Consider the following 15998-nt stretch of genomic DNA (forward strand, 5'->3'; position numbering starts at 1 on the left):
CAGGGGAGAGGAGAGTGAACAAACAGCAGACACACACTCTGCCCTGAGAAGCTTCTCATCACCAACTCAGACTAGCCCTGCCTTTGATTATCTGTGCAAGGGAAAATGGGTATCTTAGACTAAACATTTTCCACTGATAAGTCAGAATGGAATGGGAACTTGAAGAGACAGATCTATGTTTTGGGACATGGTAGAGATAATTTTTTTTTCCAGGAAAGGAAAGATATTTTCTCACTGAAAAAAAGTATTTAAGGGAACAACGGCAACCTTACAGACAGCTAGCCTCCTACGAGTGAGGCACGATTCTAAACAAGTTATTGGCTCTAACTCTCCACGTCCTTACCGCATTCCTAGGGGGCTGGTATTATTTTTGTCCCCATCTTATGTATGAAGACATCAAGGCACAAAGAATTCTACTAATCTGACAAAGGTCACACAGTTAGTCAGTAGCCAAGTCCAGACTAGACTCTCAGAAATCGGACTTCAGGGTCCAGGCCTGTCCAGCCCCCAAGCTGGATGCACCCACTAAAAATTATATACGGAAAATATCTGAAGCTCCTCCTGAGCATTTTAGAGGAAGCAGCTGCTGGGGGCTTTGGGAGTCACAACTGCCATCATCCCTTGGCTCTCAGAATGACAATAGAGCAGGTGCCTGGGGTCCCTACCATCCAATGATAAGGACTCTGAGGAGCAAAGATCATTTCCAAAATTAAACTGTAGGCTTCCTGAGAGTGGAAACCGTGGCATCCTTTCTGCAAAATGTTGTGTATGTAGGACCATAATAAGCTCTGGAGGGTGATGACATGAATTCAAAAGCCTTCAAAAGAAAATGAGGTAAGCTTGACTCAAGAGAAGTCTGGAGTGAAGTGTGAACAGAGGCCAGACATGACGCTGGTGAAATACACCTTGCTTTCTTCCATGATTTCTCTTGCTACCTGTGCTTCCTTCAGTCCTAATTCACTGATCATTTCTCCCTCTTACAGGAGGGAATGCCCCGTTATTTTCATAGTTTGTGTAGCAAATGGCCTCCCAGCAGGTAAGCGCCAGCCGGCTTGAAATTCCAGGACATTAGGCTCAGGAAGAAGGGACTGAGGGAAGGGTTCTCCTCTCACCTGTGTTCAGGGCTGTGCAGCAGCAGGTGGGTGGGCAGCCTGCACTGGCCACTTGCCTTTTCTCCCACTGGAGGGGAAATGGGGTGCACTGATGAGAAGAGGAAGAAGGCAGGGCCGGGGACCCCACGGTTCTGAACAGCACTCCCGTTCATGGTCTGCTCGCTCGGTGGACATGTGCTCTGACTCCATGAAGGTCCCCCGAGTTGGGCCCTGGTGACAGACATGCTGGACATTTTACAGGCCACCTAGTCCTGCTCACCTTGGCAATGGAGGTGTGGGCCATCTAAGACCAGTGTGTTTTGCTTTGTAAACTTTCTTACTCTGTGAACCTATCTTTCTCTTCCTAAATAAACTGTGTTTCATACTTACCTTAAAAAAAAAATAAAATCCATCATAAGTGGCACAGTGCATAGTCACACAGAAGTGTCAGAGTGTTACGTGGAGAACGGGAACATAGGAAAGCGCAGGCCCACAGTCCCCCGTCCTGCTCACACACCCAGACAGATATCCAAACACTGACTACCTACTGAGTGATGAGGATGGGACAGACACTGGCGGTCTTCACTAAGGTGAGGATGACAGTGCCTGCCCAGGCCCCGGAGATTTCTTGGGATGGGAAAGACGGATGGTGTCAAGGGAGTGTGGTGTTGTAACAACACAGTCGCTCACAAGAAGTTCAAGGTTCCACAGAGAGGAATTTTTGAAGAATTCGACCTAGACTGGGGGGTCTAAGAGGCCTTTTCTCAGCGAGGACAGTTGACTTGAGATCTGTAGCATGAAGAGGAATGGAGGGAGGAGAGGGGAGGGGATTTCTGCAGTGGGAACAGCGGGGGTGCAGCCTGGTGGAGAGCAGCGCAGCAGGACTGAAGGGGGCCAGCGGGGCCAGAGCCACACACAAGACAGGGCTGAAGGTTCTGTGTCCATCAAAGGCGTGGGACTCAATCCTAAAAGCAATGGGAAGCCATTAAAGACCCTTTCCTGAGGGCACAGGGGGTGGTTTTCCACTCCAGAGACGCCTTTCTGCTCTTTCTGCTGCAGTGGGAACAGAGGAGAAGCAGCCAAGGACACCAAGAATACTCAGGTGGCTTCTGAAGGAGTCCAGGCAAAGTGGATGGTGGCTTTGGACAGTGTGAACAGCAGAGCTGGGGTACAGAGGCAGAGCCTAGATGACTTCAGGAAGTGATCAGCATGTTATTTTGGTGTGCACGACTCAGATAATTTTTCACTGATTCATTCATTAAACAGACATTCCCTAAATGTTCTCTGTGTGCTGGACTGCGGAAGAATAATTATAATGAATAGATCAATTCTAATTGGAAAACCTTGCAAGGGCCCGTTTAGCAGAACAGTCAGGAGCACAGGCTCCGGAGTCAGGTGCACGGCTTTAATTTCTGATTCTGCCGGTCCCCACTGTGCCATGGTGGGCAAGTTCAAGTTTGTGGGCCACTTTTTTAAGTGGACATGATGGTACCTACCTCATACGGTTGTCCTGAGGGCAAGGAGAGCTGATACATGTCAAATTATTGACAAGTTGATTGCATTTAGAACATTGTTAAAAAATTATTGGAGATGGGATTGTACTATGATGCTCAGGGTGATCTTGAACAAGCTCAAATTAAGGCAGACAATTCTATGCACTTGAACACGTTGGCTAAACACAGAAAACATGCAGCCCCACTTTTCGGTTTTGAAACAAGAATTTGAAAACATTTCAAGACCTCTAGGGAAAGAATCAATATTTTGGAGTTGCAGCGGCTGCTCTATTTTCAGTTGACACAAATATGTTACCTGCCAATTTTCACACAGAATAGAGCTGCAATCTGACATTCAACTTAAAGAAAAAATTGATCATTTCTCTTTACTGGACTTTTATAGGTCTTGTCCACCCAGAGACAAACATTCCTCACTTCACAATCGCAATCACGCCTTATTCACGTCAACACATTTTGGTGGCACCTACATTTGTGAGCTACTATTTTTCAAGAATGAAGCACATTAAGAGGAAAATTAGAACCGAAATACCTGATGAGCACCTTGAGAACCCCTGAGAATTGTGACTACTTCCATGGAACCAGACTGCATTGATGCATTAGTTTCTCAAATACAACATCAAATATCCCACAGGTTTCATGCTGCCCACTTTTCTTTTGCTTTCATAATAAAAAATAAAATAAAGACATTCATTACTTAGATACATACACTTTCTGTATTAGTGATCACAAATTTGGGACCTGCTTGACAATTTTAAAAGACTCTCTGAACGGGCTGCTGCATAATTAGGATTATTACGTGAGGAGTTTTGCTTATCTGTGCTTGTGGATAACAGGAAAATTATACCATGACCTTTTCCTTCACTCATCAGCGTCCTTCAGTGTTTGTGTGTTTACTGTGTTGCCCAGGACAGTGCTTCTTCTTCCAATGTGGTCCAGAGAAGCCAGAAGGTTGGGCGCCCCTGGATTAAAGGAAAAAAGGCTGTCCACAGGGTCAGTGTGGCCAAACCAGGAGACAAGAGCCGCAGCCAGGAGCCACTTTCCTGCTCTTACAAAGTGTCCTTTGTTTAAATATTTCATAAAATTCATAATGAATATCTTGTAAATAAAGGTACAGGTAGCTACAATTTCTAATTTTCCTTATGTATGGCCAATCTAGGGGAGACTTTGGGGGCACTGTAGAAAGCTGGTACTCAGACCATGGAGGAAGGAGAAGAATTCAGCCGGGCCTTGGACCATCATGGGGTTTTAAAGCCCATCTGGTAAAGGGCCATGGAGTGGCCTTTCCCTGACTGCCAAGAGGGACACCAGCTCCTGCTGGCACCTAAAGGGCTGGAAAGGCAGAGCCTGCTGTGACCCTGAAGGAGCCTGGGCAGGAGCAGGAACCCAGGGGGAAATCCACCTTCCTGTCCCTCACTCTGCAGCCTCTTCCTAAGGCTTCCCGTTGGCGAAGGCTAACAGGAAGGCAGCCGGCAAAGAGGTAGAAGAGGCAGAGAAATAGAGCTGGAAAATGCAGTTTGCGAGGTCCAGGCCCAGCTTCGGGGAGTGACAGGTGTTTAATGCCCATGCACAAGCGCGTTGGACCCCGTGTCATCTGCCCTCACAGCACAGTGCAGCCTGAGCTGGGAAATCCAGCTTTGTCCTTTCCCTGTCGTACAGACAGGAGCGTGTCACATGCGTCTTGGCCTCTATTTCCCATCCTATAAAACAAAATGGTAATAGTACACATCTCTTGTATAATATATTCCACCCTGAAAAATCTCAAGGTATACAAAGTCACACTAAAGATGAAAGACCAAAAAGGAAAAATAAAATGGGGCAGAGTTTTTAAAAGTTGAGAAGCTTCGTAACCAGAACAAAAAAATCCTAGTTGGACTCTCAGGAGATGACATGGCAGTCCAGGCAGGGTGTGTGGACAGTTGAAGGCTGCTTCAGGAGGTTTCAGAAGAGTCACAGTTACAGAGTGGAGATGGTATTGTGAAGGGTCAAGAAGATGCAGATGGAAGTGGAGCTCTGAGCCAGAGGGGCCGCAGTGAGTGTGACAGGCAGAGGAGAGTGCACAGCCTGCAGTGCGTGCAAGGCTGGGCTCTCTGGAGAGGGAGCCCCACGGCAGACTCTCACGTTTAATGTTCTTACAATAGAGCAATAAGGGCCCCAAGTCTAAGCCCTGGAGGACCTGAGAGCTTTCTCATTTCCTGCTGGAAGTTCTGATTTTACTCTCATTCTTCCAATTCCTCTGTCCTAGAAAAAATTGTATTTGAACCAACTTCCATATACCAAAGTCATTCCCCTATTTTCCAGCCATGCTGAGTTACAGAAACTATTGTTAAAGAAACACATGTTGTAGCAGAACAAACTACACCCATAGCACAGAGTGCCCTGAAGTGGAGGCACCTGGGAAGAGCCCAGCAGAACATGGGGCCTAGGAAGACAGAGTGCCCTGAAGTGGGGGGACCTGGGAAGAGCCCAGCAGAACATGGGGCCCAGGAAGATGTTAATGTTGGCATTGTTGTTCTCACACCCCAGCATCTTCAGCACCTGACTTACACTCAGCCCAAGCTCCAGCTTCAAGCCTCTTGAAGTAGCACAATGTTCTTGCAATTCCATGATTTTCTCTGCCTAAAATGCCTCCCATCCTCCAACCCCAGCCCTTCCCCACATGTCAGCTGGTTAATTCCTATTTTCTATCTGCCTTAGCCTAAAGAAGCCTCTGATACTCTCTGGCCTAGACTCCAAGGAATTTTGGGCCTCTCTTTAGGGCACTGTCCTGCTGTCTCTCCAATCTGACTTGGAGCTGGGGGGATGAGGAGGGACAAGCACTGCATCCCACCCTCACTTCTGTGGCCCCATTGTCAATTATAGGCCCGGAACAGCCAAACTTGGATGCTGAGTGAGTTATACAGATGATGAGTCCGGGATTAGATTGTGCAGGGATTTGCATGCCTCCCTTTGAGAATTCAGGTATTATTTGGTCAATACTGTTCAACTTGTGTTTTGGGTGAGGCACTGAAAACTGGCCCTCTGATGGATGAAAGCAGCTTCTCTAAGTCATAGGGACAGGGTATGGGCAGGCTGTGACACTCTCAGGAGCCTTGTGCTATGGGGCAGAGCAGAGGCAACAGGGGTGAGTCAGGGAGTCTGCAGGGGGGAGGGGAAAAGGCAAGGGGAGTCCTGGGACAGGGCTCACCTATTGCTTAGCTGGAGACTCCAAAATAACTCCCAGTCTTCACACCTGGGATTTTGGAAGGACCATGGCCCTGTTTTCAGAAAGGGGAGTAGGGGAAGAACGAGTGTATTGGCAGTGAGACATCCAGCTGGACCTTGTTCAGGTGGTGTGTGGTTTGCTAATGGGGAGAACCTGGATTTAGCCCCTCTCAGCTCTAGTTAAAAAGTTTTTAAACTACAATGTACACAAATGTCCCTAGTGGCAAAGAAAAAAAGCCTTTGCTTTCCTCCTTCTCCCCCTTGAAGTATACTGAACTAATGCCAGTGTCTAACCTCCTGCTTCTGAAAAGTTTCTGTGGCAATGAAGGAGAGATTGGAGTAGGCCAGGGACAGTTATGGTAAGAAAGGAGGGCTGGGGACAAAGGCAGTGGCAGATGATTATGGGTGAAGCAGGAATGAGGACAGATTGGGACCAAAGGTCAGTGCCCTCCCCTGGACCCCAGCGCCAGCAGAGTCAACTGGGTCAAGCTAACCATGGCACCGGAGAAGCCACATAACTCTGTCCCCTGCTGTCAGACAGCTGGGATGAGACTGCAGTGATATAACGGCCACCCTCTCATGCCTGGGAGACCCTGCTCCATCCTACTCACAGCAAACAGTCCCAGGTACACACAACCATGGTCTCTGATTAAGAAATGCTTTTTTGAGTTAAAAGATAGCACTCCATTAACATGTGGTCACTGTAGAAAGACACTGGTGCAGCGAGGACGAGGAAGAGAAGAGGAAACTGAGTCAGGCCTCTTGGGGCGCTATTGTTGACAGTTGGTCTTCGTCACAACCTTGTATTCTTCGTTTGAGGTTGAATGGGGTGGGTCCGGAATCGGGGGCTTACTCTAGATTGAGCCCATGGGCGGAACCTTTGCCAGGGGAGTCCTGACCTGCAACGGACAGAAAGTCCGGAATGACCTCAGGTTCTAAGAGCCCCAACGCAAGGACTGTGGGAGCCGAGCTTTTCCTAGGGCCCCTGATGAAGGGAGGGAACGAGGAGGGAGAGCTGTCATCTGGAAAGTGGCAGCTGGGCACTGCTAGCGGTCATGTGAACCATCCGTGTCCTTTATCACCCAGGGCTCAGAGGATCCAGAGGACAGGCTCCAGCCAAACCCTATCTGAAGTCAGGAACTTCAGACCTCGTGGCACAGGTCCCATACTCAGAACTTTCCAGAGACACCCAAAAGGACAGAGACAAGCTAAGGGTGTTAACATAAGCTCTTTGAGGACAACAGCAGGTGACAGTGAGGTCACACGGGGCAGGGCTGCCCATGCACCCTGGAGTGTCCTGGCATCTCCCGCGGTGCCCAGCAGATGGCAGCAGAGCACAGCTCAAGGCCGGGAAGCCGGGGCTCCGGGCGGCAGGTGCGCCGGAGGCAGGTGAGCGGGGCTGCAGGGACGCAGGTGCAGCGGGGGGTCGGGAGGCAGCAGGTGCAGGGGGGGCGGGGCTCGGGGCGGCGGGGACGCGGAGACGCGATGCGGCAGATGCGGCAGGTGCGGGCGGGCGGCAGGTGCGGGGGTGGGCGGGGATGCAAAGAGGCTGGAATGTGGGATAGCAGGGGTGCGGGGCTCAGGGGACTGCCCAGTCCAATTATTGATTCGTTTCTTCTGCTTCATAAGAAACTTAGTGAGTCCAACTGGTCACTTTGTGATCGCCTCCTTGCCCCTTGGGGATCTGGGCCTAGAGAATTCGGCGCGTCCACGCCCAGTTACTGCAAGAGATTTACCCTCCAGGAGCGCACTGTCCAGCGAGCTGTTTCAGATCTTGTGACTCTGGGCCGGGATCTCGCTCTGGTTCCTCTGTTCACTGGTTCTGCGTGGGTGCTGTCCCCACGGCCCCCACACCCTCCTTCTCAGGCTGTGTCTGCTGGGGACAGAGTCCTGGGAGGAACGTTGGGGAGGTGAGACAGCGGTGCCGCCAGGTTTGTTCCCTCGGCCCCCTCTGGGCCGACAGCCTCCAGCTCGGTATCCCTCAGCAGAAGTTCCTTCCTCCTCTCCCCGCCGCCAGCCTTCTCTTGTGCCGTCGTCCTCTCTGAGCGCCCTTCTCTCATCGCCTTGGGCCCAGGGTGGTCTAATAGATTGGCGGCTGCTCTCCTACATGAGACTCACGTGCTCGGCTCACTGAGCCATCTGTGTCCGCCTTCCTCTGACGATGAGAAGATTCTGCCCTCACCAATTAAGGAATGTCTTAGTAGGGGCACCTGCACCCTTGAATTGTTCCATGGACTGTGCCCTGAGGCTGTAATGACCGTATGACGCGGTAGAACTGGGTTCCCTGACTTCAGCGGGAAAAAGACAGGAGTGGACGGCTTGACGTTGGTTAATGGCAAAGATCAGTGTTAAAGTGGCACAAATACCAGAATAACCCACAGGACAGGAAGTTAATCAGAGTATTTAAAAAGCAAAAGAGGAAAGATGGCTAGGAAAATAAAGAACAAAATAACTAAGATTAACTTGTGACAATCTGCATTGAACAGAAAACTGTCTTTCTCTCCTGCCATCATCTACCTTGTTTGAAGGTCTTGGGTGGGAGCTGTCACCTTTCAGTACATCATCCATTTCTGGAAGGCCCCTAGGGGCCTCCAACTTAAGACCTGGTAGAAAGCACCACAGCTGGAGCTCTAAAGTCACTAGCAGAGGGTGAGCTCTGCCCTTGGCCCTCAGGACAGAGCAGTACCAGTCACCAGTAACTCTCACCACCGGGCTCAGGAGACAGGTGTGGTGATTCTGCCAGTAAGGAGGAAACGCCTGCGGCTCAAACACCAGCCTCCACAAGGTCAAGACAGTGAAGTTCATGGACCTGTCCCAGGAAATTTGCTACTTATCACCACAGTCCCCATCAAAGTGCCCCCCTTGGGGAGCTGTGCACCCAGCCGGTGCCTACTCCACCCTTCCAAGCACTTTTTAACTCTTTTCTGGAATGGCCATCAGGGCTGTTCATTAAGTTCACGAACTTGCCAGGGTTGAAAGCATTGTATAGAGAGCACAATGTGTCAGCGTCTCACAGCTGTGTTCACCGCCCGTGCTGGTGTCTGGCTGAGAGGGCCCATTACGGTCACCGTGCGTTCAGCCTGCCGTATGCCGATACTCAGCAGTGTGCCATGTGGCCCCTTTACTGGGTCGAACTCATGAACTGTCAGGTCTCCTATGTGACTTAGACCAACAAACACTGCAGAGAAGCTGGCCATCGAACTTCAGGCACTTATGGCTCTGGTTTTCAGCTCCTTCTTGTATTAAGCAAGTGAGTATATGCCTTTGTTTATGTAGGATCATCTAAGCATTTAAAGGGATACTTACACATGAATTTGATGAGCATTTCTACATTTTTTAACAGAAAATTCTTCAGCCCATTTGCCCCACAGGAGCAGCTCCTTTCCTGTGATTTGGACTATGACTCTAGTGTAATCCCTCCAACCAGAACCCTTTGAACCCCCTACTGAAACACCACCAACAAAACACGGCTCTATCAAGTGAAGTCCTTCCTTTCTAGACTATGGCTTTGGCCACAGTCTTAAAACAAATTCTATTTTTTGAAGGCCAAAGTTAAATAGTGCCCTCGTTGTCTGTATTTACCTTCCCCATCCCTCGACCAATAATTTTCAGCTCTTTTTTTAGTCCTAGCCTGAAAATGGCTGTGAAATAAGGGATCAGGAAATGGCTGGAAGAGAAGATAGAACAGGGACTATTCCAAAATACACCAACTAATAAGGCTATGTTTTCTGATTTTTTAAAAATTTCTCTCTCTTTTTAAAACGTTATTAAGAAAACTTTAAAACATCCTGAAAGTTAAGAGACTGCTACAATGAACATCTACAAATCTCCCACCTATTCTTAATAATTGTTCATGTTTTTCTAAATTTTAAAATATTTATATATAAAAAGATATATACACATAGGCTAAATCATTTGAAAGTAAGTTGTAGATATTTTAACACTTCATCTCTGAAACATTCAATAGCTGCCCTTCTCCATGGGAAGTATGTCCCACACCCCTCAGTGCGAACCTGAAATCTCAGCTAGTACAGAATCCTATATATACGATGTATTTTCTTATACACACATGCCTATGATAAAGTGTAATTTATAAATCACGCATGGTAAGAGATTTTAAAACAATAACCAATAGAACAATTGTAACAATATACGTCTCATAATTTCAGAGATAGAATATTCATTCTTACCATAGATTTTAGCAACCTCAGCATGTGTTTTTTTAAATTTCCTTAAGTTGAAACATTCCCATTTTCCTTTAAAAAGAAGACTTTATGGTTTCTCTTCAGCATATCTGAATTGTCAGCATCACTGCTCTTGTGTTCTGGGGCCATTATGAACTCGGATGAGAGGGGCTTGAGCACGGCATGGCAACACACATGCAGATCTCACATCCAGACAGCTATGAAACCACTAATGGGAAGCGTAGGCAGAGGGGTATGCTGGGTGAAGGGATGATTCACATCCTGGGTGGACAGAACAAGGCAGGGAGAGACTTGAGGACTGTTTATTTCTGAAATTTTTCACCTAATGCTTTTGGACTATAGTTGATGGTTTACAGAAAGTGCAACTGCAGTAAGGGGGAGCTACCACACATCACCAGAGAATGAGGGCATTCTCCTCACGCCCGAACTGTTCTCACCCAGAGTGTTGATGTCACTGCCAGGTGTCATCTGCTGCCCAAGCCCTTCATAAATGTCCACAAGGGAGTTTGTGGCTTCCCCTCCACTAGAGCTTTAAATAATGATAATCTTCTATTGCTACTGATGTCTTCACTGTGGCAAAGCTTTGAAAGAAAGAAATGGCTATTTCATTATTTGATCATAAAAAGCCCTTGAAACAGAAAGACATAACATAAATAGATCTTCTCGGGCATATTTCTCAATGTTCTGTGAAGAATTTTTTCTGTTTGCTATTTTTATTGGTTCCGGCTTCATCCAAGTTCTTTAATCTCTGCAGAAGTGATGTTATTGCCCTAAATGAATAGTCAGACTTTCCATTTAGGCTTTTTAAATTACCATTAGGTATCAAAAATTGCCTCTGACAGTCACCTCAGGACTGAGGTCCACCCCTCTCCATTTCCCAGCAGATCCAGTAGCACCCACCTGTCTAGCCGTACCCTAAGTAAGCCACATTCTGGCACAAGTAAGTTCATGAGAAAGCTGGTGGCTGCCCTAACCATGATAAACAAAGACCACAAATATAATACCACCGTCTCAGCCTGAATTACCTTTTCCTTCCAGATTCAAATCAAGCCACTGGAAGTTTAATTTTCCCTTCAGCTAATATTTTGCCAATTCAACAAAGCCAATGGCTGCAATTTTCCATCTGTAGGTTTCCTGGCACATGCCTCCTGACGGTGAAGATGCTCTTTCTTGACTGAATAAGATTTCAAAACTAATGACCACAATTTGTTAGCTTTTAAAAATCGGATTAGTATTACATGTCTGTGAAAGATTTTTATTTTAGAAAATTGATTTCCTCCCATGAGTTTGAGAACAATTTATTTTTCTAGCTTCAGGTGTGTGTGTGTCTAGTGAAGTTAGGGTGGCAGGGCTGACCTGGGTCTCTTCAGGGTGGCTCTTTGCCTTTCAGATATGGTTTTGTTATCCCTGGGAATTTTTTTCTCTTTTTCTACTAAGCTATGCTTCCTGCAGCCATAGCGCCTCAATTAATTCCCTTACTCTCCAGCACTCTTGGCTTACACACATCTGGCTGAGCCAGTGAGTCCAGCCATAGATCTCAGCTGCAAGAAGATTTTCTGTTCTGTCTTCATCCGCAAAGTGTGCATGGTAGACGCCCTTGCACTGTGCAATGCAGGGCCCATACTGCTGAATTACTGAAATATGCACATTTGTCCCCACCACCTATTCCAGTGTGTTGTCAATATAGAATATGGGAAATTGCAAGAAAGTCCATTTGCCACTAGCACTCCCGCCACTGGCCCCAAGGTGGCGACAATTCCTGTCAGTTCTGTCCGCCTGAAACTCGGTTCTTGGAGGTTTAACTACCTGCTGCCGCTGCTTCACGTTCTACAGGAAGCACTGCCACCTGCAGGAAGCCCCTGAAACTGAAGTCAGCACATCAGAAGAGCCCACAGTGCTGAGTGGGTGAGAGAAATACTACCAGGAGCGAAATGCGTCCCCCATCCATCAACTGATAAATGGATAAAGAAACTATGGTACATTTCATGATAGAATGCTACACATTACACAGCCAGAAAGAAGAATGAACTCTGCCATTTGGAACAACATGGGTGGACCTGGAGAAGGTTATGTTAAATGAAATAAGCCAAGTACACAAGGACCGATCTCACACGTAGGAGCTAAAGAACCTCTGTCAGTTGACCACCCAGGGGCTACAGCAAATGGGTGGACATGGGGACTTGGCCGCTGTACTGACACATGGGATGCACACACCATGGGTGTGCAGTCAACAAAAATGAGGTCAATGTAGGAAGGTGGTCAGCTAAGGAGGTTCCACTATCTTAAAAGCAACTGATCTCAATAGAACATAGAATCACGGTTACCAGAGGCTGGGAAGGGCAGCAGGGAGGGGGCAGATAAAGTGGGGTGGTTAATGGATGCAAAAATATAGTTAGATAGAATGATCAATGCTTGACAGAACAGCAATGTCCCTATAATCAACAACAAGTTGGAGTATACTTTAAAATAGCTAAAAGAGTGAAATTGGAATGTTCTAACACAAAGAAATGATCAAGGCCCGAGTGGTGGATGCCTCAATTACCCTGATTTGACTAGTTCACATTGTATGCCTGAATCAAAACATCACAGGTACCCTATAAATACATACAACTATTATATACGCATAGTAATTAAAAATAAAACATTTTTAATAAATAGATATTTTCAACCCCATTCCAAATGCAAATCATATGTTTGTAAGGATTTTTTTTTGCAGTTTTTTTTTTTTTCTTTTTGGCCAGAGCCAGGTCCCACCACCTCTGGTATATAGGGCCAGTGCCCTCCTCCTCTGAGCCACAGGCTCCACCCTGTTGGTAGGAATTTTGAAGACACAAAGGCTAACAATGGATGAAACCTTTATATTAACTATTTACATAAACTACAAGGGTTACTTATTTGTATTTTCAAATGTTAGCTGAAATAATATCATTGTATTATGATACAATTGTAGGAGACCATGCACCAGGCTTATAGAAGTGGCCACTGGGTCTTGAGAGATGCCTTGGGAGTGGAGCAATCTCCTAGCCGGCATGGAGGTGTTTGGCTGCCCAGAGACAAGCCCTCAAGCAGCTGCAGGCATTAATGAGTTAAGATCAGTCGCTCATTAGCAAGCAGGTGTTATACATTGGACATTCGTGGTGCAGAGCCCGGGGAAAGAGCACTTGGTGATCATTAAGCATGTAGCTCTTGTGCGTGGGCCCCACACCTGTTGTATAATCCTTCAGTAAAAGGCCACAGCCGAGGTGGCTTGAGGCGCTCCCTGGAATATAGGAAGCCCCCCTCTTGCAGGCATGTGTACCTTCAATCCCTGATCCTGGCTGCCTTTATTCACGCGGAGACAGGGAGCCACAGCAGGCAATGACATACAATCAATAAAATAATCCCAAAGTAACTTAACTTCATAATAATTCTATTTGAACTTTCACGTCTCAAAATTTTGATTCATAATCTTTCTTTTGATTCATAATGATAAAAAGATGAGGATATAGTCACAACATGCACTGCTTTCTCTACGACTTTGGCACATACAGGAGATCAGGATAATTACATTTTCTGGAACAATTAGTGATGCATATCTCAGCACTTTTGTTTAAACGTTTATTACCATACCAGTTGCAATGAAAGAGAAAGCATTAATGGCATGCCAAACACTTCAGGACAGGTTTTTAGAGCAGTATCTACAATTTGGGTATTTCACTGAAAAGTTAAATATCTTCCAAATTCATTCTCAGTTCCAGGTTTTTTGAATAAACATGTTATTTAAAATACCCTCTCAAAAAGTCTTGTAAAATTGAATTTAATGCCATACATGTTAAACATAATTAATTTGAAAAATAAACATCTTCAGCAGCTTTTCAAAATAAATATTGATAAATTTTGTATAAAAATAATTCATTCAATATAAAATCCCACCGAAACCATTTCTTGATGCTCACGCAAACACACGTAGCACATCCCAGTTCTAATACAGACGTTTGCATTTTAAGGTGTTCCCCCCACACTGTGGTTAGGTGCGGGGAGCTTGTTATTCTAGCAAGCTGCTCAGGAACGAGTAAAGTCAATGACTTATCTAGCTTCTTTTTACAAATAGTTCTTCACATGTTTTTGATAACTATGCTTAATTTTTTTTCAAGTGAAGCTTATTTTAATCTGAATAGAGTGGACAATTTTGTGATTTAAAATCTGAGAGTGAGCCTTGTCAATAATGAATACTTAAGCATTTGTTAAAGTAACTATTAAGATAACCTGTGAAAGATGAAATGAAGATGAAAGGGTTTTAAAGACCTCAGAAAATAATTTGGAAAGAGGCCTTTCTCCATCCTGTGGGGGATACAGGGCCTTACGGTCACCGCGTGTCCAGGCCCACATGTCCAGCCCCACTATGAGCCCGGTGCACTCAGCAGTAACGAGTCTCACAGCCGGACGCTTACCTTTCTTCAACCTTGGAGCAGGTTGTAGGAATATTCATGAAGTGTGACCACATGTTATGTTGTACTCGCTGCAAGTGGAATTATGGAGAAACACCAGCACACTGAGTTCAGATTGAGCAAGTCCCTCGAGAGCAGGCTCACGCCACAAAGTCTATTGACCACCCTGAAGTGGGGGTGCAAGGTTTTTATATGGCTCTTCAAGCGGGAGACGGGAAGCCCCAGCGTAAGCAGACTTTCACAGAAGCTAACATCTGCAAGGGTAGAGCTATAAGGAGGGGTCTGGGGTCTAAAAACTCCTCGCAGACAGACCAGACAGACTCCTGACAGGACTGTGGTGTCCACAGATTTTTTTCAGCTGTCACGGGATTCTGGAGCTCTCAGCTAAATGTTCTCCTGCTTTTGCCGGGTTGCTGCTTGCTCACGGGGCTACCTTGGTTACAAAAGGGGGTTGGCAGCCCTTAACAAAATGGAGTAAGCCTGGTTCACTTGCTCAAAATGGATGGAGCTAGAGCATCACATTAAACATTTGGAAAGAGGGAGCTGGTTTTAGGGGAGGGATGAGAGGACGCAGAAGAACCCTGCATTGTGGGCACAGAACTCACTGCAGGTCCAGTGACGGCCTCTCTCATTTGGAATGTCATCCAAGTCCTTTTGCTCCTGAAGAGAAGGTTTAAAAAGAGAAGGTCACTGTCCTGCTTGTCAACGTGTCATCTCTGAATGGGACACAGGTTCTAGCATGTGGTCCCGCACTTAGTGATCTGTGCCTGGGCTTTTTCCATCTTTGTTCTTGAGAGATTTAAGCCGGGAGACCTATAATCCCATAACCTTGACAAATGCTTTGTCTTCAGACAATCTGTTTAAACTTGAAGCCATAACTCAAATTAATTTCTGAGTTACTTTTTGTGAAGTTTAGATTTAGAGACCATCAGTAGTTTTGCTGCAATTGAAGGTATTTATTAATTCATTCATTTATTTAGAGACAAGGTCACTCTTCATTACTCAAACTGGAGCTCAGGGGCAAGATCACAACCCACTAGGCTTCTGGTCGCAAGTAATCCTCCTGCCTCAGCGTCCCAGGGAGCCAGGACAACAGGAGTGAACTTCCATGCCCAGCAATTTAAGGCCTTTAAATAAAATATTTGAAATTCCAGATTTATCATAAATTTAAAAGTCCAAAGGCAATACTCCTACTCCTACTCCTTCCCTTACAGAAACCCTGGAAAGAAATGGACTGTGCCTGACCATTCTTAACTATCAAACATTCAAGTTTTCCCTGAACTTTCTGAAAATCCACTATTGAATAGCAGATAGTTTTCACAAGGAATCATTAAAACATAATAATATATACACAGTATAGTGAAATAGATGTTAGAAAGTTTAAATTAGAACTCACAGCACACTGACAATGAGGATGCCCTAGTTCTGTACCTGCCCGTTGGCCAAACTAGTTCAACCCCTCAATGAAAGAAAGTTCCTTGGAATTGCAATATTTCTGAAGTGCTTTTTGTTCATTTGTGTGCTTGTTTGGAGAACTGAAGCTGAAGCAGGATGGTGGCA

This window comes from Otolemur garnettii, unplaced genomic scaffold (genome assembly GCF_000181295.1).
Source record: "Otolemur garnettii isolate 467f Iridium unplaced genomic scaffold, OtoGar3 scaffold00010, whole genome shotgun sequence".
Taxonomy (NCBI): Eukaryota; Metazoa; Chordata; class Mammalia; order Primates; family Galagidae; genus Otolemur; species Otolemur garnettii.